Here is a 26,412-nt window from a genome sequence, read left to right as displayed (position 1 = left end):
AAAGAGTGGGGTGTGGATGGGGTGGGCTTGGCTAAAGGCTGAAACCAACAGAAGAGTTGTTAGCAACGTAAGAGAAAAAGCAGTGGAGCGTGGAAGCATCACCTACAGCTGTTGAAACACATTCTAATATCAATGAGACCACAAAGTCATGAGAATAATGACTACAAACTGCCGGGGAGTAAGCCCAGGAGCCCAGCAACATGAATGCACTTGTACGGGGGGGAAAAACAAATTAAGAGATTCAGGCAAAACTATCCCCTTTCCTGGTGGAGGCTCTTTAATCTTTAATATCTCTCTCTTGACACTAGGCACTGATCTTGCCCCAACAAGACAAAGGATAACTTCTGAGAAGCTACTACTTCTCGTTCGGGTGAAGGACTTCTGAGGAGATGAGCGCCATGTGTCTGCCAGGCTAAAAGGACAAGTTCTCTCAGTCATACTGTGTCACAACTGGGCAGGTCAGATATAAGACACACCCATCCACCCTCCATGGCTCTCACCATAGAAAGAGCTGCAGGGCCCCTGAGCTGCAGAGAGGAATGTGCTCTCTTTGGGAACGGGAGGCAGGCAAGAATGTAATAAATAAAGGCTGGATGAAGACATCCAGGCTGGACTTTATACTGCCTTAAATTGCCACCTGCTCTGGGGAAAGCAAAGCCAGGCACTGTCCAGTGGAGATCTGGAAGTGGGCATCCTCTGTGGCCTCAATTATGCCGGCTTGCAAAGGAAGAGTGCAGTACTTGGTCCTCATGACCCTGACTTAACCTACTCAACAAGGAACAGTTTAGTATGAATCAGAAGAAATGAAGAGTGACTCAATTTATGTGATCTTCGACTCAACACATACAATTTGTAATTAAAACCATTATAAAAAATCAGTATGAGAAACCTTATATTTTTATTCCATTCCTCAAACTATTTGTCCTCTTTACCATCTCCTGATAATAAACATATATTTGCTTTGGAAGTTCCTAATTGCTACATTCCTACCTATTTATTCAGTTAATAAATATTAAGTGCCAAATATTAAGAGGTTATGCTAGGTTCTGTGGAAACAGCAGTGGTTATGATTGACAAAATCCCTATTTTCATGAAATTTAAATTCTAGTATGTGTATGTGGGGAGAGAGATAAACAATAAGTAGAAAAATAAATAAAAATACTTATAGAAAGTAATCAGGCAGTGCCATAAATAAAACAGGATGGTGTGATATGGAGTGACTGAGATGGAGTGACATTATAAGGCGGGGTGGTCAAGGATATCCTTTTAGAGAAGGTTATCTTTTGAGCTGAGACCTAACCAGGTGAGAAGGAGACAGGCATGTAATCTGGGGAAAGAGAGAACAGCACATGCAAAGACTGAAGAAGGGAACCAGCAGCAAGTGTTTTGCTTTCCATTTGCCTATTCTGCACATAAATGCTCTTTCTTGTCTCTGGCATGTTACACTCTGTTAGAGAAATTGCTCTACGAGGCCTGGGAAAAGAACAATATTGAACAGGACAGAATTCTAAGGCTTACGGATTACTAGAGACACATATTGACATTGGCGGAGGGTGGGAGCATGAGCAGGTACTCTGATCCCAGAGTGAAGATAAGGCAAAGGCTGCAGAAACTGCTTGTCCCCTGTTTGTCGCCGCATTTCACTACTATGGTTAATTGGCAAAGCAGTCTGTGCAAATGAGCGCAGGATGTCTAAACTGGAGCACTGTTTCACACATCATCATTTCAAGTCACCAACTGACAGGATTTAGCACTCTGTGTCTGGCAGCAACCAGCAGTCAAGCAGAGAGAATTCCACTGGATTATCCAAAGCATCTGACCCGCAAATGAGGAGTGAGGAGAACATTAAGAAAAAAAACAAAACAACTCCTCAGTAGTGAGCCAGTTTGACATCAAACAGAGACACACAAATATCCGGCTGCTTCTGAGGCATAAGGTCGATTTCTTGTGCTTGTCCCCGATCTTCAGAATCCACGTTTTTCATCTACACTCAGTCCTTCACTGTTCCAGCCAGAGGGGTAGATGTGAAGCCTAGCGGGGCTGATGGGGCAATGTTCCACTGTCTGACTCCAGAGGAGCTTTACAGCAGGAGTGGAGAAGAGCGAGGCCAGCAGGGCAGGAAGAGGGTTCAGTCAGAAATGCAGGACATGGCCCCTAAAGTTGTGATAGATTGGTTTTTCAGCTGAAGAAGCTGATATCTGCAGCCAGACCTTTGTCTTTGACAAGCCCACCACAGATCCAGGTTTGGAATGACGGGACAGAATGAAGGAAAGAAGCAAATTTCCATCTAACGAAAAGTGGATAGTACTGAACTGCCCAGGCCTTGTGGATTTCTGAACTTTCTAATTCTCCTAATCAAGTCCTAAGACTCGCCCCCACCCCCTCACGCCTCATCCTTCTTTCCTCCAAACCTTCCACGCACAGCTGTTAGGTAAGATTTACTAGATGGAATGTGTTTGCAAAACCTGTTTTGTTCATTGGAACATGTTTATCTAGAAAGAAAGAAAAAAACTCTGTCCCTGCTCACTATTTACTTTTTGGTGACTGCCTTCTGGGATTTGGAAGTGGATAAACAGATGGACTTCATGGAAGGAATCCGGCGGAACGCCAGAGTGTGTATATATATCTTGGTCTCAGTATATATATGGCAGATAGTCCTCGTCCACACAGCTGTGCTGGTTTTGGAGGGACGTGAGGGGACAGTATCTTCAGGATGACAGGACTCCCTTTGCTCCATGGTGCACCTCCCTGGAGAAACCCTGGGCTATGAGATACCAGATGGTTTCTAGAGTTCTAACCCCAGATATATGACCTCAATTTCATGTTCTGGCCTCTGGCTGCGGTAATGAAGGGTTGTGCCAGATTCAAAACTATTGCTTATGATTTGTACTGCATTTGTCTGATAAATATGGGTGCCTGAAAGGTGCTGAGTGTTTGCAGTATCTACAGTGATTAGTGAGCTTTGAGCACCTTTGCAATAAACTGGATGCCTCTGTGTTAAAGGCAAGCCCATGAGGGGTGTGGTTGTGTGTCGTGTGTGTATGTGTGTGTATAGAAGTTGTGGAAGGCCCAAAATACAATATTTTCCAGGCCACAGGAAACATTAACTGCCAGCGAGAACATGGTACAGTTGACACTCACATGCTGCTGCTGAAAGGGAGTTGGGAGAGGGGGTGGAGAAGCAGTTTTCCCCCTAATTTTTTGGCCCTCTCCAATATAAATCTCTACTGCAGGGGATGATAGTGGAGGAAGTAATTCTTCCATAATTCAATAGACTTCAATCTTCACTCCTAAGATTTGATGGTTACATTACAGTTTTAAAATTACAATTCAGGGGAATCTTCTAATAGCCAAAAAAAAGACTTCATTTGCTTCACAGAATAGGGTTCAGGTAGATGTTCCCGACCCTCCTGGCAAAAATTCATGAAAAATATAGATGACAGACAACTAGTGCCAAATAGAGCCAACATAAACAAAAAAATCCCTCAAAAACCCTAAACAAAAAAACTCCCTGGGGTAGAGTGGGCTGCATTCATCAGGTTCAGGTAGCTCGAAGACAAGAACATTAAATAATTAGACTCAACAGACCAAGGTGCTGTAGGTAATGGAACTTCAGAAAGACAGAACAAAAGATTCTGTTTCTAACAAAGGTTCTGCAGACCTTTACACTACAGTGAGCAATGAGCGTGAGGGATGCTGCCCAGGAAATGAAAGGACTCAATCGTTCCTCTTCAGTGAGCGGAGCCCAGGAGGAGTGTTCCAGGGCGCTCTCACAAACACTCTTTAATAATACCATCCAGAGCCTTTGATTCAAGGAACATGGTGAAGAATAAACAGCCTATTAATCTGAGTTTTCTGGTGTGCCTGAGTATACAAAGCAGCTATGAACTAACCCCTTGGCTCTCGCAAACATCCCGACTGCACACCATCCACTGCTTCACTGCACAGCTCAGCTCCTCCTCTCTACCACTGCATGCAATTTGTCCCCAGAAAAGCTTCAGGGTTTGGGGGCCCTGATAGTTTCAACTAAGGATGCCCAGGCCAAACCCAGGGTGCAAAGAACTGGAAACAGCACATCCTTGTTTGGCCATAAGAAGCATAACCATGTGACTTCAAGCTCAAATGAGAACTGTGTGGTAGTGTGACTGGGTGAGGAGACAAAGTCATCAGTCTGCCTCTTTCTGAGCCAAGTTGACAGCCACAGGCCTGGGAAAGGAAGACCCAGTTTCAATTGCTTCCCAGTCTTGGTTACTTGGTGGCAGGAAGGGCTCCTGCATGGGTGGGCTTTGGGTGCCATTCCGTGGAAACATTCCTGGGCGTTTTGCCTAAGTAAAAATTACCAAGTAAGGTCCCTGAGTTCTCAAGGAGGAAAGGAGAGGAAAGATAAGTGGCTGTTTCACTCTCAGATCCTTTCACTAAGAGCTGCTTTAAAAACAGTCAGGTGTATCTTTTGTGATAACAACCATTTGATGAAGCATGAGGTTCTCTTTGGGGGCCCCAAAGAAATCAGAGATAAAGAAGTTGATAGTATGAACTTTAGGCAATAAACCAGGGTTCAATTGTTGAAACAGCATAATTGAGGCTAGGATCATAGGCTCAAATCAGCCATGAGGGCCAAGCGGCTTCTTTGTGTTCCACAATCACTGACCTCACGCAAGGTGTGTGCTTCATGATAAAAAGAACTGGCCTGAGGAAGTGGATAAATCAGTGTCACTGCTAACCCCCACCCCCCGCCACACACACACTCATAGCACATATCCCACTGCCCCAAATTTATATACAAAGAAAAACACATCTAGTGAAAGTTTCCTTTCTAAAGTAATTTCAAAGGCTTTGATTTTTAAAAAATTCTAAAGTCTTCTGATTCTACTTTCAGAGAACTACTTTGTGTTTGGTCTCTTGAGCTGGAGAAGAAAGGGCACGCTTCTTACAAAAGAGAAGAAACGCACAAAAGCTCACATACTTTACATGACTGACTCTGAGATGCCAGAGAGGGCGGTGATTAAGAGCATGGTGGACCGCTAAGTTAGATCTAGATCTGTCACTTGCTGCATGTGTGATCTTAGACATGTTACATAAACCATAAACTCTGTGAGCTTCACTTGCCTCACCTGTGAAATGGGAATCATCTTCACGAGCTTAGTGTGAGGATTATATAACATATCAAAAATGTTTAGTGCAGTGCTTGGGACATAGTAAGTGTTCAATAAATAATAGCTGTACTTATTATCCTTTGAATCTTCTAATTAAAGGCACAGGAATCAAACACATTCTGAGAAGAGACCTACTGGTAGTTGGCACATGAGGAAACAGGAGTTTCTTCATCCCTTTATTAGGCTGGGCTTAGAAGGTCTCCAGATCTTCCGTCAGTACACTGGAAACAAGAGTTTGAGTTCCATGGGGTTAATGATGAAAGGCGCAAAGAGACCAATCCCTAGTACTCTGGGACCTCATTTTTGACTTGGGAACTGCAGAATGACCTGGAGTGTTCCCACCCCAGAGTCTGCTTAGCAGATACAGCCTTCTTCCTCTAGCCTTCCACCTGTTGAGACAAACAGATGTAATCTGAACACAAGAGGGGCCTTGCAAACACAGATCTGGTATCAGACAGCCTTTCTCTGAAGCATTCCTGGGGTTGTAAAACGACAAACATTCCAACCGGCTGAATCTAACCCTTCCTGCCTTGTAACTGGAGGCCTTATGAAACGGCTTCTTGTGATTAGAGCCATCAGTACCTCACTCCAAGGCTGTGAGGTGGACTTCATTAATATTGATGAGCTGCAGCTCCTTAACCTCATTTGATGTTTATTTACAACCATTCTTCTCATATGCTAATGAGTGACACTGGGCTCTTCAGATAGAAAGGAAAGAACTGGACCCTCTCTGCCAGCATCTCCTTGGCAAACTCCTGTCCCTTGAAACTGAAGGTTGCGTGGAGGGAATGATGCCAAATGGAGGGAATGCAGCAGAGGGGACAAAATGATGTGAAAAGAATGTCTGCAATGTGATGGGGGAGAGAGAGAAGCCCAGCTGCTGGGGCCACAGTGTGACTGGGGTTTGGTTACACCCACCCAGTGGGTAACAAAGAGAAGTTGAAGGGCGGAGATCTTAGTAACTACTGAAAGGACAATATGTTAGATTTTGAAATTAGGGTAGGAATGGAGATCAGGGGGCTTGAAGGCTTTTCTCCAATTCACTTCATTTTCTTCTATGATCTTAAGAAATCAATAAACAGGGGACTGGGGTAGATTTCTGTAAGACAGTTAAATGCCCACAGCAACTAATGCTTCGCAAATGCTTGGCTTAGAGAAAGAGTACTCAGTGTCGAGGGCATCACTGTGAAATGGGTAAGCAGGGAGGAATAATCACTGCTTCTTTTTCTTCCGAGTTATGGTGATGTGTATCAAAACACAGGAAGATTAAGCAAGTAAGGATCAGAGACTGGGGCGAAAAATTTTTTTAAAAAATAAGGCCATTATATTATTTTAAGGCTAACATCACACAGGGCCTCTTCCAAATTCCATAGCACATAGCAAGTCAATTTTGGGTCATCTCATCCATTCAAAAGGTATGAAAAAACTATATGACATAAGAGGAGGATGGAAGGAAAAATACTTTGGATATACAAATGCCTATTAATATCAGCAACAACATCAAACTTAAAATTTATTAAATATTTCAGTGCCAATTCCCACTGTATTTCTTGTTTTTGCTGCTTTGCACTTTACATTACTATTTAGATAATTATTCCCTTCCTGCCTGTGGGGTCCACACCCTCTCCTTTCTCCCAATCTGGCTTTTTCCCTGAAGTTCTTTGAAGATCATTCTTACCCTTGATGTGCCTTTCTGTCAAGGCTAAATAGGCAGGAGAAAAAAGGAATCTCTTACCTTAAAGATTTAACCACATTTATTTAAGTACAAAGTATTGGTTCTAACGGGTAGATTTTATGTTTGTTTCTCTGAGATCATCATCCCTTAGGGTATGAATTTCATCTCTTTCAAGTTTTCTATGAACTCAGTTCCTGTTCGTCTGAAGGAATCGATGGCAATCTGCATTCGACTTGACAATCTGCAGCTTACCTATGCTTAGGGACAAAAATGTCTAGAAGAGTAATTGACAACCATATGCTTATTCTAGACTACAGCAGTGTTTCTCAACCTTTTTTTTTTCTTTCATTTTTAGATATTTTTTCCAAGTTTCCACCCCTCCATGAAATTTTAATACATTAGATATACTGAATATATATATAGACGTGTGTGTGTATTGGAGGGCCACAATCTTGTAAATATCTAATTTTGCTTTGCCTCTCAAAGAACCAATATTTGCCTCCTTGGGGCCAATATTACTCCCATTTAGAAAGCATTTTCTAGAGACTTTTAAAAAGTATATCATCTGATTTAATGTGTTCCAGGATCGAACCTAACATTCTCTCAAAGTGAGCCATCAAACACAATTACACCTCTGTTCTGATTTTTTATAAAAGAAAAAAAGGAAAAAGGACATCTTTGTGCCTATCTAGGGATAGCTCTTCCAAAGAAAAGATCAAAATCCGTTTTTTTTCACACTAGGCCTGATCTATCCGCTGAATAAATGGCTTACTTTTTGGCAGTGGGTTAGCTTTCTACAATAGTTTTATTTGAGTGGTGGAAGAGGTAATAGATGGTCAGGTCCCTCAGGGACCTCCAAATAGTTCACTCTGCTAAAAGTCAACAATATATTCCCTTGTAAGAGAATTAAGTTCATTATCTCATTAAATTTCTCCTAAACTCCAGAGGAAGATAGTGATTGGTATTGCTATTCCCCTTTTACAAGCAGAGAAATAATGACATTGAGAGATTAAGGAGCTTAATTTAGGTCCCAGGGGCTGATGTTTCTTCATATAAATATCTTATCTGTCATACAAGGTCACTCTGAGGATTTCTAGACCTTATGTCTTCTGTTTCCTACATTAATCTAGGATCCTGGTATCCTGCTACAGAAACGTTTATAAGGGTTGTTCTGCCTCTGACAACTTTTCTTCATCTGACAGCAGAAAAGCAAAAGAAGGCACTAACAGATAACTGACTGAGGAGAAAGGAAGAGAACTCAGGCTATTGTTAAAGGTTAGTTTCATAAGCAAATGGCTTAGGTAGCATAGAACACAGTATAGGGAGGTACGCAAATTTTTTTCTTTTCTAAGATGAATATCACCATCTTTGTGGAGTTCAGATGAGACTTATTAAACCACGATGTACTCCTTAGAAGATGCAAAGACCAAATCAAGACCTCCCACATATAGTCTTTCAAGTAACGTGAGAAATTCATATTTTATTAAGCAGTCATGGGAACTGACCACATCTTAGAACTGTCCATACTTGAAACTTACCATAAGTGAGTGGGAATTAGGGGTTGGCAAAGAATAAAAAATAGTATCTAGAAGGGCTCGTCTCCATAAACTAGCCTCAGGCTCATTTAATTCTCCCAAATAAGCCAGTGTTAAAATTCTCTTAGAGCTAAATACAACTTATTTGTTCTAAAGAGTAAGTGACTTCAAGCGATAACTTGTCCATCCCATGCTTTCAAGTAGAAGTGTACATAATTCATTCCTCATAGCCAGACTCTATTCTATTAAAAACAAAACAAAGAGCTTCAGGGAAGGACATTCTGCAATACTGCTTAGGAACCCAGTATGACATTGAAATACGTCATCTCTAATAAATTAACTCTCATGTGTGACCTCCGTCCTTCACACTGCAATAGAGTTTGTTTCCTTTTTGTTTGAAGAGATGGGTTAAAGGCTTTAACTTTAATTCCGAATGCCCAGAGCCAAAAGATACACCCTAGATCAATACAAACACATTAAGGCAAAGATCAAAGTACTATACACATTTAGCTCTACCAGCTTCTGATTCAGAAAAGTTATGCTAGCTGCTTCTTTTGCTGTGAACCGGGAAAGAAATTTGAGAAAGGGCCAAAAAAAAAAAAACCAAAAAACAAAAAACAAAAAACCCAACCGAAAAATAGCCTCAAAGAAAATGAAACTATAACTATTTTGTACTAAAATAGAAACTAGAGGATACAAGGTAGGGAAATTTAAAAAGTGACCCTTCCTTTACACGAGGCATTTAAATGAGAAACTATTTCCGACTGGATGCCACAAAACAGTAACAAATTGGGGGAGGGGGGCAGAGAGCAAATCCTTTAAAGTCTTGGACATCAGAGCGAAGGAACTAAATTGAAAATACTCCAGCTCCGACTAGGTGAGAAAAGACAGCCCCATCAAAACCTTGTTTATATTGGTTGCAGCTGTCACTGAACTGGAAAGGAGACTGAGCAGAAATGAGCATCACCATGATCCAATCTTGATTTGTTAATTTCAGCAGCAGTTATCTATCTTGTTCTACACAAACATAACTAGTTAAAGAAACAATCCTACATTCAGGAAAAGGCTAACCTTTTTCATTGGCAAGTGACCAAAGAAAACACAATTCCCCAACAAGCAGTATAGTAAGGCAATAAAAACAAGACTTTTTATCAAACCTTTTTATCTGGAGTGCTCAAAACATCTGCCAATATTATACCCAGTTCCTACTTCCCCCTCACCACCTTCCCCACAACTGTGGGAGGAAAAGCAAGCTTTTTGTAGGAAAGACGTCTCCTCTGCATATTGATGCAAGTCCCACTATAACTTTAGGAAAAGAACCTCCCAAAGAGGGTGTGGGTGGGGCCTCCTGGGATTCTCCAGGGTGCCAGATCCTCCAAGCCTGCCGGTAAAGGCTGTGCTCCACCACTTTAAAGGCAGTGCAGTCAAGTTCTTCTTGGCAGCCATGGATGCTGGCAAGAAGAGCAATTCTTCATTCAGGCCAGGAACCAAAAGGGAGAATTCAGAAGGAAGAGTAAGAAGGCATTTTCCTATCCAGATATAAGTAGGGAAACAGACCCACTAAATCATGAATCCTTTTTTCTAGAGGTGGTATTATTACCCTGGTTTTATGCTCAATGAACAGTGGTGTGGAAAGTTAAGTGTTTAAGATAAATAATTCGTTCAAAGTTACAAAGAAGGTCTGTAACAAAGAGAATTATAGAATCCAGGGGTCAACATCTGATTGGTGTAGGTTATTAGAAGAGCCCTTAGAGGTTTGAGAATTGGATGTTAGAATACTTCTTCATTTTTAAATGGAGAACAGGAATGGGTAGGAAGACCTATTAGACCAATGGTTTGTCACAATACAGTGGTCCAACTTCAGGGGAACAGATATCAAATACAATTTTACAACGCAAGGTTTAAGTAAGTAACATGTAGTGCTACTTGTTCCATAGTTTTGTACAAAAAAAAGAATTAGGTGCTGTCATACTATATTACTGATGGGTCAGACTTACACTGTCAGGAAGTAAAGGTGGTGAGTATGTCACAGAGAGTTGGCTTGAAAAGTTTGAGGAATATGGTTAAAATAGACAAAACAATCATTTTCTTGGCTCTATATTCCAAGTAGTAGATCTTTCCTGGACCTCTAGAACAAAAGTCTGAAGTATCTGCTCTAGACAAAATGAAGAGACTTTCTCCCCCGAGTAGTATGCTGCACGCTGAAGAAGTCCCTTGCCTCATTGGGGCATCTAAATGTTGTGGACAGGATGATTTGAAATTTCAATTCTGCAATGGCTTGAAGTATAGACACCTTTTATGAAAAGAAACTATAAAGCCCTAATTCTTCTGTTTTTGAATTTTAGAACCATTTTAATAGTAATCTTATTTTTTTTTCTGCTGGGCCTTGATATTGGAGAAAAACCTTAGAATGATATAACTGAAAAGAGATTTTTCAAAAGACGATTATGTACAAATTGCCAGTTATAAAAACAGTCACAGGGATGGAAAGTACAGCATAGGGAATACAGCCAATAATATCATAATAACAATGTATGGTGTCAGGTGGGTACTAGACTCATTGGGGTGATCACTTTGTAAGTTATATAAATGTTTAATCACTATGTTGTACACCTGAAACTAATATAATATTATATGCCAGCTGTAATTGAAAAATAAAAAAATTTAAAAAATAATAAAGACAACTTTTGCACATACAAAAAAAGATGCTTATTAATTTTTATGAGAAAATTAGGTTACATATCACCAACTAATCAGTAACTATTTTGAATGAGTAGACTTTATGATGAACATACATAGGTCATGATAAAAATAATTAGGATAAAAGAAACCTTTATGATTTCATGAAACCAAAGTTTATAAATACAATTTTCTATCGCTTGAGATAAACCCAGTAAATCTGAATGTGACCTTGCTTGTCATGTCAAGGCACCCAATTAATGTTTGCTCCCCTTCACCCAGACTCATGCCTCCAGGCAAGAAAGCAATTAAACTTTCGTTAAAAATCAATTATCTGTCCACATTTACAATGTACCTAGAATAGGCAAATTCATAGAGACAGAAAGTAGAATAGAGGTTACCAGGAGCTGGGGGTGGGGTAGTGAGAAATGAGGAGTTACTGTTTAACAGAGTACAGAGTTTCAATTTCAGATGATGAAAAAGTTCTAGAAATGGATAGTGGGGACGGTTGCACAACACTGTGAATGTATTTAACGCCACTTAATTGTAACGCTTATCAATGGTTAAACTGGCAAATTTATTATGTGTATTTACCACAATAAAAAAAAATCTCTTTTGTTTTTTACAATATCCAGATAAACCTTTCTTCAATCATTCCTTTACAATAATGTAGCCTAGGCAGTTCCCCAAATTTGTCTGTTCACCAGAATCATTTGGGTTGCTTAATAAAGTTACAGATTCTCTGACCATACCCCAGACTGGTTATTTGGGAACTACTGGGTCCTACGGTAGGATCATGAAGAGAAAGTTGGATGCTGTCTGTATTGGGGCACAGTGATGCCAATTCAATAAGTTTACTAACCCTTAGACTTCTTCACCTGTCCTATGGTTTCTTTTATTTTTGTTTTTTTCAATTTTTATTGTGGTAAAACACATATAACAAAAATTTACCGTCTTAACCATTTTTAAGTGTATGACTCACTGGAATTAAGTATATTCACATTGTCATGAAACCATCGCCACTATCCATCTCTGGAACTCTTTTCATCTTGCAAAACTGAAACTTTATACCCATTAAACAACCTCCCATTCCACCCTTCCCTGAGCCTCTGGCAACCACCATTCTACTTTCTGTCTTTATGATTTTGACTACTGTTAAGTACCTCATATAAATGGAATCATACGGTAGTTGTCTTTATGACTGGCTTATTTCACTGAGCATGGTTCACCCATGTTGTAGCATATGTTAGAATTTCCTTCCTTTCTTAAGGCTGAATAATATTCCATTATATGTCTATACCACAGTTTGCTTATCCCTTGATCCACTGATAAGACACTTGGGTTGCTTCCACATTTTAGCTACTGTGAATAATGCTGCTATGAACATGGGTGCACAAATATTTCTTTGAGTCCCTGCTTTCAATTCTTTTGGATATAGACCCAGAGGTGGGATTGCTGAATATTATAATTCTATATTTAATTTTATGAGGAACCACCCTATTGTTTTCCATGGTGGCTGTACCATTTTACATTCCCAACAATAATACACAAGGATTCTATTTTCTCCACATCCTTGCCAATATTTGTTATTATTATTATTTTAATAGTAGCCATCCTAATAGGTGTGAAGTGGTATCTCGCTGCAGTTTTGATTTGCATTTCTCTAATAATTAGTGATGTTGAGCATCTTTTCACTGTATCTTTTCATTTCATCATGGCTTTCTGGTCATTTGTATATTTTCTTTGGAGAAATGTCTATTCAAGTTCTTTACGATTTTTTTATTGGGTTGTTTTATTTTGTGGTTGATGTCCTTGTATTTTAATAGTTGTCAGATTTAATTCACGTAGAGAATTAAACAGTTTTTAAGAGCCCTCTCTGTACCAGGGACTAGTCTAGGCACTAGGATGATAGAATTCAATAAAGCATGGGCTCTGTGCTTAAAGGACTAAAAGTCTAATAGAGAAGACAAACTGATTTCAAAATATGTGGATAATGTAATGACAGGGAGCTTTAGAAATATAAAGACAAGGTTTAGCCCACTTGGTGGGTTGAAGTAGAGGACTGCTGAGGAAAGGTGTTCTGGAGAAGGTGCTACGTGAGATGAGTGCTGCAGAGGGAGTTCATCCAGGTGAAAAGATGGGGTGGTCGTGCCACAGGCAGGGCCTAAACAAGGCATCCTGATGAGAAACAACATGAGATAAGGGGAACTATCAGGACTTGAATTCAGTATAATTGAAGAGTAGTTTTGAAGGCAAGGAGTTGCTGGAATTGAGGCTGAAGAGAAAGGCAGAGATCAGGACACAGAAAGCCTTGTGTGACTCATTCTATAGGTGATGGAGAAACCTTTAAATTGTTTTAAGTAAAGAAGAATAGCAGCATATTCAGATCTTCTTCATATATAGCTCACTTGACTCTACAGTAAAATGGATGGGAGAGACTGCAAAAGTTCAATTAAGAACTAGGCAATGATGGGAATCAAGAAGAAAGGTCTGGGATTCAAGAACTTTTTTTTTTTTTTAGGCGAGGCAACCCTTGCTTGACCTCACAGATTGCAAAGACTTTGTCAGTTTACAGTCTCTTATTTTTTATGCCTACAGCACCTGGTCTTCCTAGGTGGTCTCCCATCCAAGTACTAACCAGGCCCGACCCTGCTTAGCTTCCGAGATCAGATGGGATCGGGTTTGTTCAGGGTAGCATGGCCGTAGACTTGAGAACTATTTTGAATGTAAGATCAGTAAAACTTCTTAACTGACTGCATGTGGGGGGGTGGGGGTGGGGAAGGAGGAGTCTAGAATGATAGAGTGTAACTCTGGGCACTGATATGGGAAACCAAAGAGGAGAGGCAGATTCAAGGGTGAAAGCTGAGGAGTTCGGTCTCTGACATGTTCAAATGAGGTGACTGTCAGACATACACATAGAGAAATATGAGGATACTAGATGTATGGGTCAGGGGGAGTTCAGGGCTAGAAATATAAATTTAGAAGTCATTTGTCTAAGGTAGTAGGAAAAGTCATAAAAAAACAAGACTGCTCAATAACTGTGTAGTGAGAAAAGTCATGAGCCAAGTATGGAACCCTGGGAAATACCAACATTTAAAACAAGGACAGAGCAAGAGTAACTTGTGAAAGACATGGAGGAAGACTGGTCAGAGGCATAGGAAGAAAGAGGTAGTGGAAAAGGTACAACTGTGAAGCCGAACAGAATCAGTTTAGAATTTCCACTACTTATTGTATAGCCCTGAACAAATTAGTTGTAAGCCTCAGTTTTCTGCCTATATAGAGATAATAATACTGTGCAGATTGTGATGAGGATTAACTGTGATACTATATGAATTATAACTTTAAAAAGTGCTTTTTACCATGCCTACCTCATTGTAGGCATTCAACAAATGTTACTTTTTTTTTTCTTTTTAATTAGTCTGGCCCTCTTATGTTTCTATCTCTGAAATTACCAGGAAGTAGGGTATCCTTAGTTGTTACATATTTTTAGCTTAACCGAGTGTCAAACTGGAGATGGAATGGCCTTTGTCAATCGACAGTCACTCTAAATTGAAGCCACGAAGATGTAAAAAATTTAGGTTTGCAATAGTATTCTCAATGTCTATATAACTACTGTTCTTCTACTGTGTTATTTCTCTTTTTCTAGAACACTAGTCCTTGGGAGATGCTCTGCAATAAAATGAAAGTAACATATTTGAAAAGGACTAGGAACTCATAGTTGCTAGATGTGACACCAGATTCATTTTTGGCTCATTTTTTGTATATGGCGGGTGGTGAAAATGTGCTGGAATGCCCCAAAACACTAAAATCAGAAAAGAGAAAATTCTGTATGACTCAAAGATTAGTTTAGTACAGTTTTTTTTTTTTTTTTCTCTTGGAAGTTAAAACATGTATTACATCACCCTGGCAGGACTGCTTTTAATGATCTGTAAGCTTCAATGAAGCAAGTATCATTTAAAGCTTTGAAGGGAGAGAAAAAAGGTGTTTCAAGTCCCTCAAACAATTTATTGCTCCAGTATTTCTAATAATCAAGTATTTTTCCTTTTGACTGGAGAGCAAAAGAAAACGGAAACCTGTGGAAACTGGAGTTGGACAAGAGAACAAAGTTTATAGATGAAATCTCGTTTAATATTGGCAACTGAAACAAACTCACCCCTTACGTCCTCTAAAAAACTGACCCAGCTCAGTCTCTCTTTTTTTTCCCCTCAGCAATTTTTAAATGTCACAAAAGGCTCTTTAGGCTGAACTAAACACATTCATGGGAAAGTTCTTTCAGGAAAAAGCTGCAATGATGACTGTACTTTGTCTTGGTCATGCCATGGGTAAGCCATTTCCCCTCAGAAACTTATTTCTCTAATTAGAATGACGGGCGGAAAAGGAGCAATTTTTTTAAAGGAATAGTTTTGAAGTCAATCAAAATAAAAATATCTCCCAATAACACAATAGTTTTATTTCTGTGATCATTACCTTCCTTTATTCCAAAATGAAACCGTGACTCTCTATTATTATTGCATGGTTAATTTAATGATATGACCTTCAAGAATCTATAAAGTAGTGCCTAGCATATAGTAGGCACTCAAAACATACTTGCTCAGTGAAAGAATGTGTAAACAGAGCAAAACAATCACCTTTTCTTATGGCCTCTGTCCTTTTCTGTTAATCTAGGGCTAATTCAGTTCTCGATAGTCACATCGCCTTGTGCAAAACTCAGTTTCATTCTCTTATAGTTTTACTGTTAAGGTGCACGTTATCGTGCCTCTTTTTCTTGACCAATTTTTTCATCTTGGTGTTTTTTGAAATCAATTTTTATTTACATTTTCCCATTTGATACTTAAAATGAGCTTGTTGCTCAAGCCTGGAACATGTACACCATTAGATTCTCAGCCCCTTTGGCATTCTCTAAATCACCTTTTATGACAGTCATTATATTGTACTCCTTATTCATTTACTCATCTATTTATTACTAAGCCTTACTATGTGCCAGGTACCATTCTCAGTTCTGAGGATGTAGCAATAAACAAAAGGGACTAAAATCTCTGCCCCTGTGGAGTTTACATGTGAGTGCAGGGAGGGTCGGGAAAATCACAAGAAAAACATGTCATGAAAAACAAAATAGTACAGCAGTGGTCCCCAACCTTTTTGGCACCAGGGACTGGTGCTCCTACAAGAATCTAATGCCTGATGATCTGAGGTGGAGCTGAGGCGGTGATGCTGGTGCTGCGGAGCGGCTGCAGATACAGATGAAGCTTTGTTTGCTCCCCCACCACTTACCGCTTACCTCCTGCTGTGTGGTCTGGTTCCTAACAGGCCATGGACCAGTGCTGGTCTGTGGCCCAGGGGTTGGAGACCCCTGCTATAATGCATGTAAAGATTTAACATAGTTCCTGACACATGGTAAGTATTCATTAAATGATAGCTCTTACTATAATTATTTTATTATTCACAGAACAGGCTGTGCAGCCCTCATGATGCTCGATCAGTACATGATCTTTCCAGAGGTCTCTAGAGACCCCCTTCTTCTATGTGCATTCTATATAAGTCAATAAATAAAGCTTATTCAAGTGTCCAGTTTTTAAAAAAATTTTTAAGCATATTTGAAAGAACTACCTCTAAACTGCATCACAAACTTCTTTGGCTTACTAAAAAGATGATAGTGAACATGTTACCTTTTGCTTATTAATTCCGGTTCAACGTTATAAATATTGCTTATTGTCTTAGACCAAAATAGAAAGATACCCTCAAAGAAAAAGATTAATAAAGCCATTAATTTGTCCCCTACATGGTAAATGACTTTAATATATTGTTTCCTTGCTTTTACTATGGGTTTTCTCTTATTTGTTTGTTTTGTATATGGATTTTCTCTTCACCGTTAGGCTCTCTAGTGGCCTCATTCTTTCCTTTTTAAAATTTATTGAGGTGACATTGTTTAATAAAATTATATAGGTTTCAATTTTACAATTCAATAATACATCATCTGTATACTATATTGTATGTTCACCGCCCAAAGTCAAATCTCCTTCCGTCACCATATATTTGACGCCCTTAACCCTTTTCTACCTCCCAGCTCCTCGCTTTCCCTCTGGTAATCACTAAACTGTTGTCTGTGTCTGTGAGTTTTTGACTTGTTTGTTGCTTTCAGTTTTATGTCCCACATATGAGTGAAATCATATGGTTCTCAACTTTTTCTGATTGACTTCACTTAGTATGATATTCTCAAAATCTACCTATGTTGTTGCAAATGGCAGTGTTTCATCTTTTCTTATAGCTGAGTAATAGTCCATTGTATATATGTACCACATCTCTATCCAATCATCTATCAAAGGGCACTTTGGTTGTTTCCATGTCTTGGCCACTGTGAATAATGGTGCAATGAACACTGGGGTGCATATACCTTTATGGATAAATGTTTTCAAATTTTTTGGGTAGATACCCAGAAAAGGGATTGATGAGTTTTATGGTAATTCTATTTTTTGAGGAAACTTCATACTGTTTCCCATAGTGGCTATACTAATTTATATTCCCACCAGCAGTGTACGAGGGCTCCTTTTCCACCCACGAGCTTTCCAATACTTGTTGTAACTTGTCTTGTTGATAATAGCCATTCCAACAGGTGTGAAGTGGTATCTCATTGTGGTTTTGATTTGAATTTCCATAATAGCTAGTGAAGTTGAGCATCTTTTCATACATCTGTTGATTGTATGTCTTTTTGAGAGAAGTGTCTGTTCAGGTCCTGTGCCCATTTTTTAATTGGACTGGTTTTCTGTTGTTGATTTGTATGAGTTCTTTATATATTTTGGATACTAGCCCCTTATCAGAGGTATTGTTTACAAATATCTTCTCCCATTCACTTGGTTGCCTCTTTGTTTTGTTGACGGTTTCTTTTGCTGTGCAGAAGGTTTTTAGTTTGATACAGTCCCATTCATTTATTTTTACCTTTACTTCCCTTGCCTTTCAGGTCAAATTCACAAAATCTTCTCTTACACTAAGGTCTATGAGTTTGGTACCTATGTTTTCTTCTATGCAATTTATTGTTTCAGGTCTTATATTTAGGTCTTTGATCCATTTCGATTTAATTTTGGTGTATAGTGACAGATAGCAGTCTAGTTTCATTCTTTTGTATGTGGCTTTCCAATTTTCCCAGCACCAGTTACTGAAGAGGCTTTCTTTTCTCCATTGTATGTTTTTGGGTCCTTTGACTAGTGACTCTTCTGATAACATTTATCACAATTGTCAGTGTGTGGCTAAGGCTAGCAACACTTTAGATTCCCCTTCATTATTTTTTATTTTCTGCTGCTGACCCGACCATCAATACTTGAGAGTTATGTATTTGTTAGTGAGGAGGCTCTCTGTGAAACTCTCAGGAGACTTCCCGCCTTGCCTACAAAGACACATAAACTCAGTAACACTGGCTCCTCAGTACCATCTTTATTTACTTTCAAATTGGTATATGAACAGTATGTACCTGTATGTATACAAATGTATACATAAATAGAAGAAATCTAGATTACCCAGAGACTTAGCTATATTAATTCTTGCTTCTAAATTTTTAATGTCAACACCAATTCTCTAGTTTAATTGAGCCCTTTGATATAATACTTTTTGTTTGTTGATTTACCCCCCTCTCCCCCATTACTCCTTGCCCTCAGGGAAGGTGTGTGAACTAGCAAGTCTTATCTTTGCTGTAGACCGGGGCCTGTTAGTCCTAGCCGTGGCCCATTTTTAAATGGAAAGGAGAGCAGGACACTCAGAAAGACAAGCTAGTATATCACACAGTTAAAATTTGATGAATTCTCAGATGAGCAATATCCACGTATTTAAATATAAAACTTAAAAAAACAAGCAAAATCAATTTTTGGATTAACTGTCATTGAAATTATCCACGTCACTGGTATTTACAGGCTGACTACACATTTTAAGTACGCCTATTAAGTGTTTCTGAAACTAGTACTGCTCTTGATGCAATATATGCAGAACAAAAGGAGTCCATTTGTTTTAGTTTACAAAACAGATGTAATGAATATAGTGATATATGATGCTTCTTTCTCTGTATTTTGCAGAAATTTGAAAAAACATGAGTTTTTCCTGTCCTACCCACAACGGCTTTGTGGTAAGGACCATATGTATTAGGTATATATTAATAGCAGCATAACAACAACTGCTATTTATGGAGTACCTACTGTGTGCTAAACACTGTACATAGTACTTTTTATATTGCAGTGGTTTTAAGATCTGTCCACAGAATTCTATAATACTCCCCTTCCTTCAAGAGATGGATCTGAATCCCCTTCTCCTTGGGTATGCTCTAAACTTAGTGATTCACGTCTAATGAATAGAATAATGAAAGTGATAGTATGTGACTTTAGAGACTAGGTCATAAAAGGCAGCACGGCTTCTCTTTCTCTCTTTCTCTCTCTCTTGGACTTTTTCTGGGGAAGCCACACCATATCATGAGAAACATGTGGTGAAGAACTGAGGCCTTCTGCCAACAGTGACATAAGTGGACTTAGACACAGATCTTTCAGTCCTATTCAGGCTTGCAGATGACTGCAGCTGCAACCCAAATCTTGACTTCAACCCATGAGGCAGAACCACACAAGTAAACTGCTCTTGGATTCCTGACCCTCAGAAACTGTGAAATAATGAATGTTTCTTGTTTTAGACCTCCAAGGATGGGGGTAACTAATACACATATATTGTCTTTTTTGTTCTCACCACTGCCATAGAATAATTGGTATTATTTCCATGCAAATGAGGAAACAAAGGCTCAGGTGGCTAAGTAATTTACTCAAGGCCACACAGCTAGTAGTGATAGACCCATGACACCAAGCCCAAATGCTTTGCACTATATTATGCTATCTCTTTTCAGGTCCTGTTTCTTTCAGCCAGTTTATTAGCTGTCTTCCTCAACTTTGACTGGATAAGAATATAGTCCAGAATTATTCTTCTGGAGACTTCCCTTCAGCCTGACAGGAACTCATTAATTAGCACATTTTGGAATGATTGTTCAGTCAGTTATACATCATCTAGCCTATATTCCTTCTGCTTGTTCACAAGGATATCACAGAGATGTTGTCAAGGTCTTGTTGAAATCCAATTAAACTAAACAAAATAATAAATGTAGCTATACTACATATAGCTCTCTCTCAATTCACCAGTCTAGTAACCCCTTAGAAAAGGAAATAAGTTTGCATTGACTATTTCTCTTCCCCCTCCTTCAGTAGTATTGCCATTACCATCATTAATCACTATTGTTCCTTTCACAATTATCCTTGATTTCGATAAATAAATAAGCGCTTTAGATGCATTATTTGATTTAACCCTCAGGACTACCCTATGAAGTAGGTTCTTTTATTATTTCTATTTTACAAATAAGGAAAGTTGGCTTATAGAGATTAAATAACTTGCCCAATGTCGTGAAAGAACTAGAGTTGAAATCAGGCCTTCTTTACCCACCATGCCTGGGCTGCTTTTCTTTTCCTTTTTCTCTCTTTCTCTTCCTTCCTTGTGTTCTCTTCTCCCCTTATCCTACTTCTTCAATAAACTCTGACAGCCTTAGCGTGATCACAACTTCCTTTTCTGAATATTTACATAATTTATTCTTTTTAATAAACAGATGAAGATTACCACCCAAGATGAATGTCAAGGTCATCAGCCTTTGGTCTGCTAAAATGACCTTCTGAAACTAACCCCCTTCATCCCTATTCCCTCCCCACGAAATGCATACTTTCTCAAAGACCGCCAGGAGAGGTTCAGCCAGCTCATCTACTACTAGACCTCAGTACCCTGGAATGTAAATTAGGTCCAGGAACGTGAGCTAAAAGCAGTTAGGTGTTCTCTTACAATCTCAGCTATGTTTGATTTCATTCCCTGGAACCAGTATTTATTTTATCTTTTCCAGTCCAAAGAGCATCCTCTCTGACTCAGAAGACTAAATCAAAATAGAATGTAATGTTCTGTTTTCCTTCTTTCATTCATTAATATTATACCATCCACCTAGGCTTAATTGTTCTCTTTGCTCCAATGAAATATTTTTAAAAGGAAGACTTTTATATTATCTTCAGAATTTTGCCACAATTTTCAGTCTTCCTAGTTTCTTATTTTCCCTTTAATTAAATACAGTTCAGTAAATAATCATTTATATATACTTTGAACCAGGCACTTGGCTAGATGCTAGGAATACAAGGTAAGCAAAACAGATAAATTATTTAAGCAATTATATGCATGATAAGTGCTTGAAAAAGCTCTTACAAACATATGTTCATAGCAGCATATTCATAAGAGCCAAAAAGTAGAAACAACTCAAATGTCTATCAATGGATGAGTAAATAAACAAAATGTGGTATATCCATACATGGAATATTATTCAACCATAGAAAAGGAATAAGATATGAATATGATATAGGTTACAACATGTATGAACCTTGAAACCATTATTCTAAGTGAAAGAAACCAGACACAGAAGCCCCTATAGTGTATGATTCCATCTATATGAAATGTTCAGAATAGGCAAATACACAGAGACAGAAAGATTAAGTGGTTGCCTAGGGCTAAGGGTGGGTAGGTGGGGGAGAAAGGGAGTTACTGCTAATGAGTATTGGAGGGTTTTTTAGGGGAGGGAGGAAGTGATGAAACTCTTCATTTCTTTCACTCAATTTTCTACTGAGTTTTTAGTATTTTTATTACTGATTTTTAGGAACTTGGTATCTAAGGAAATTAGCCCTTCATCTTTGATAGATTTTAAGTTGTAAATATTTCTCCTCCCTGTGTGTTGTTAATCTTTTGTCTTTATTTATAGGATATTTTTGTCAAGCAGATTTTTCTTTTTTTTAATCTAATGAAATATATCAATCTTTTCTTTTACGGCTTCCAGGCTTTTTGTCAGTCATAATTAGGAAGGCTTTTCTCTCTGTGAGATTATAAAAACATTTTCCTGTGGTTTCTTTGAGTATGTTTATGGTTTCATTTTTACATCGAAAGTTCTGAGCCATCTGGAATTTATTTTGATGTAAGGTGTAAGGAAGGAATCCAACTTTGTTTTTTTTTTTTTTTTAAGATGGCTACCAGTTGTGCTCACTGATTTAAAATGCCCTTCCTCCCCCAAGATAGATTAATTCCATTTTGATATTTGGGTCAATATCTGGGCTTCCCATTCTGGTCTATTGATTTTTACCTATCTATGCATGTTTCAATAATGAATTTTTATATAGCATGGTGATGAAGAGCTTGTATGCTAGAGACAGAGCACCTGAGCTTAAATTCAACCTCTGCCACTTATTGGCTCTGTGAGTTTGAGCAAGTTAATCTCAGCGGGCTGTTGTAAAGATTAAATGAACTACTATATCTAAAGTGCTTAGAACAGTGCCTGGCACATAGTGTTTTCTGTTAGCTATTATTGGTACAATTATTATAGCCTCATAATAGATTCTAGCATCTAGTAGACCTAGTACCCCATTATTTTTTTTCTTTTTTCCTCAAAATATGCCGGTTATTCTAGTCGATTTAATTTTTCTGTCTCAACAAACTAAGCAAACAAACAAAATTAAATTCCTGTTGGTATTTTTTACTGAGATCAAGCTAATTATGGATTAAATTAGGGAGCACTGACAGCTTTATGACGTTAAAGTCTTCTTTTCTAAGAACAAAGTATGCCTTTCCATATGCCTAAGTCTTATTTCAGGTTCTTCAGTAGTGTTTTAAAGCTTTCTTCATATAGTTCTTACAAATTCTTGTTGGATTTATTCCTAGGTATTTTATCTTCTTTTGCTATTATAAAAAGGGAGTTTTTTTTTCTTGTTTGTATATATAAAGACTATTATTTTTTAAAGTAAATTATTGGTTTTAGTATATTTTGACCAACAATCTTGCTGAATTTTCATGTTTATAATAGATTTCAATTTATCTTGGGCTTTCCAGATAGGTAATCATATTATCTAAAAATAATGTAATTTTTCCTTCACCTTTAAAATTTTGATGCCCTCATTTCTTTCTTCTGCCTAATAATATTGACTGGCATCTTTAGAAAAATGTAAATAATGGTAAGAAACAGTAAATAATGCAATTGTTTCCATAATTATATCTAGAACTCCTATCTCATATTTCCTCTGAAAGGTGAACATAACATGAAGGTAAATCAAAGATTTAAAATTTAGAAAGAATTTCAGATATATATGAATGTATATGTGACATATGAAAAATATACATGAGAAAAAGCTTCCATGTTAAAAAAAACACATTATATAAATATATATTCAACATAATCTCTACTATGTAAAAACAACAATGTATAAAAAATATTAGAACGAGATGAGAGGCCTCAGGAGAAACCAAATCTGCTGACACCTTGATTTGGACTTCTAGCTTCCAGACTGTGAAAAAAACAAATTTCTGTTTTTTAAGCCAAAAACAAGACAAAACAGAAACCGTACAAATAATTAGCAAGTATATGACTGGTAAGGGCTATCAGTAGTGGGTTTATGGATAATTGTTTTCCTGCTTCATTATAGTTTTCTGTACTATTACATTTCTACAATAAGTAAGTGTTTAATGATCAGAAAAATACAAACAGGAAAAAAAAAGAATTAATCAGGTATACTGCTTTTTGGCTGAATGTGACTTGGTGCTTATGTCCTAACATTCAAAATCCCTATCACCATGCTTTCCCAGCTCAAGCCAGTTGTGTGATCTGCATCAAGAATGCTTTAACTATTTTTTCTATCCGGCTAGGTAGTCTACAGTGTAATCCCACTATGAATCCAGATGTTCTCTAACATGCTCCCACCCTCAGATTTATGTCTAGATATCTATGCAGCTATAGATCTTTTTGAAACCAAACTGCTTTGCTTGTCTTCAGTCTCTTTCATGTTTCTTTTTTTGTTGCCCATGATTCTCCCCCACAAGACCTCTGAATGATCCATGGATAGAAGTACTCCACAAGCAAACCTGATCTTTGGTTCTCCTGAACATTACTTCTCCTTACGCAAGCATTTTTCTAAACTTTTTGAATTCTGAGATATCTCCCAAGACACTCCAAAGATACACCTCCCTAGGCAAGAGATGATGACTAATACAACTTTTGGAGTATGGTGTTCTTGAAGGAAGTCCAGAAACCATACTGAATGGCTTTGTTACAAATTCGTACTATCTAACCTCAACTGGCTGTTCATGGCTACTGGGTAATCCTTTTAGTCATCTCCTTTTAACGTTGTATTTCATTCCTCATAGCAGCTGCCCCAGACATTTTCCATTATCAAATTTCCAAACTAACCCTTTGCCCCAACCCCCAACTCTAAGCAGATAACCCATTTTATTGAGAAGTTCAAAGCCATCTGATCTTTTAATCCTTCAATTTCTTTCCTCTATAGCTTAGTATTTCTCTATATCTTCACTTATCCTCGCTTTTTTCTTCCCTCTCTCAGAGAAAGAAATCTTTCCCTTCTCTTACTAGGATTAATCTCTCCATCTGTGCTCTTGAATCCATGTTGTCTCAGTTTCTCTGGGACCTTGCTCTATCAATTATCCATCTTACACTTGTATCTTTAATCTTGCCTTGTCCATTAACTCCTTGCTATCTCTCCACAAATATTTAAGTGGTCCCTTACTCTAAAAAAATCTTTCAAAGACTACTCACTAAAGCTACTTTTTTCTCCCTTTGTTTTTCAAAGCCAAATTTCTTAGAAGAGTGTGCTATTTTCATTATTTCCTCTATCTGACCACTCATTCATTAATTCACTCAGTAGTGCTGTTTCCATCATTCAACTAAAACTTGAAAATGATAATCTCCCAATAACCATATATTCAAAACACCTTTTCTTAGTTCTCTACCTGTGACAACTCATACTGTCGCCCATCCCTTCCTTGGCTTTGTAATGTCATATTATGCTATTTCTCTTCCTACATTCTGATTGTTTCTTCCCTGATTCTTATTCTTTCTCTTATCTTTAAATATAAGCATTCCCCAAAGTTCTGCCCTTATCCTTCTCTCTCACTATACTTTCATTCCTCAGTGATCTCATCTATTCACATGATTTAACTACTGACTATATTTCCACTTCCAGTCTCTATATCAGTCTTGAATCCCTCCTGGACAAGTTTGTTGGAGAGGTTCATTGGCTTTTCAAACTCATTTGACTCTAAACCAAACTATATCAGTGACTGTTTTAACCAACTTCACTTAACAAACTCACTGAGTCTTCTGTTTTTCACTTTGCATTTTTTAATCATATGCTTATGCTGCTATTTCTTGATTTTTGAATTTTAAACATTATCTCTAAATTCTTAGTTGAAGATGACAAATTATCTTTTTTACCACCCACATACACTTCCTATCCCCCCATCTTTCCAATATAGATACAATATCAATTTTAGCTTAAAATATTCAGTATTTACATTTTTATGACTAGGTAAATATTATTCCCAGCCAACCCACAAGGTGTATTTTGATTACATTTTATTTTTTATACAACCTTTTGTTTTCCTTGGGAAGCCTAGCATTCTTGAGTCAAGAGTTCTTCCAGTTTAGTTTCTCCAATCTTCTACTGGTGAAGAAGGGCAGTAACTTTGATGCTTGATGTGGGGAGAGGATCTGGGGATCTCTTTGCTCCTTATAAAGACTTTTAAAAAATCCTCCTGTTCTGAGCTCTCCTTTCACACTTTATTTCAGAGTACCTGACATTTCCAGTTCTTGAACCCTTCTAGACCTCTGTGGAAAAACAGACACCTGGCTCTTTTATAAATAGTCATCAGCTTTCTCTGCTAAAGCAGTTCCTACTTATACATCTGCTGTCCTTCTAAAATGTGGTTGACACCTATCATTAGCTAGCACCTCTTTTCTTCTCTTTGTCCTTTTGGCTTTTTATTTTTCTCCCCCCTTTATTATAGTTTTAGTGTATTCTATTAAGAGAGCAAACAAACATGTATATTTGACCTGATACTTTCTACCAGTGATCTGTAACTGTTTATTTACATGTCCATTTTCTCTCCAACTAGACTATAAGCTCCTTAAAAATGGAACTATATTCTCCCTATCCTTTTAGTTCTAGCATCTAGAATAATACACAGAAGACACACTCAACAAATATTGCTGAATGAATAGATGAATAAATGAGTTCTCTGGACACCTTTCATCACCTAGCACAGTGCTTTGAACACTGAAAGCACTTAATAAAATGCTTAATGGTTGACATGTTGTATTTAAAATTTTAAATATATGATTCTCAGAAAGACTTGTTTGCATGGTAAGTATAGTTGACATAGCTATAGCTACAGTATTTAGGGTATGTACTACAAATTTAATGTAGGCATGTTAACCAAGTAAGTACTGAAAGTGAATTCAGACTCCATTGTTTGAAAAGTCTCAATCTTAATGTCTTAA

The 26,412-nt window shown here is 38.0% G+C and overlaps 1 protein-coding gene and 1 non-coding gene across 4 annotated transcripts in view; both read right to left on the bottom strand.

Moving 5' to 3' along the window:
- The window catches only part of CUNH11orf49 (chromosome unknown C11orf49 homolog), a 140,341-nt gene that overhangs the window by 40,128 nt on the left and 73,801 nt on the right, over positions 1 to 26,412 (bottom strand). The window lies entirely within an intron of this gene.
- Positions 13,632 to 13,750, bottom strand: LOC112476613. The gene has a single exon (XR_003045175.1). It is a non-coding gene; the product is annotated as a 5S ribosomal RNA (ribosomal RNA).

The sequence above is a fragment of the Pteropus alecto genome, unplaced genomic scaffold (assembly GCF_000325575.1).
Source record: "Pteropus alecto unplaced genomic scaffold, ASM32557v1 scaffold71, whole genome shotgun sequence".
NCBI classification, from domain to species: Eukaryota; Metazoa; Chordata; class Mammalia; order Chiroptera; family Pteropodidae; genus Pteropus; species Pteropus alecto.
The sequence above is the reverse complement of the archived record's forward strand: the minus strand, read 5'-3'. Positions and strand labels throughout refer to the sequence as shown.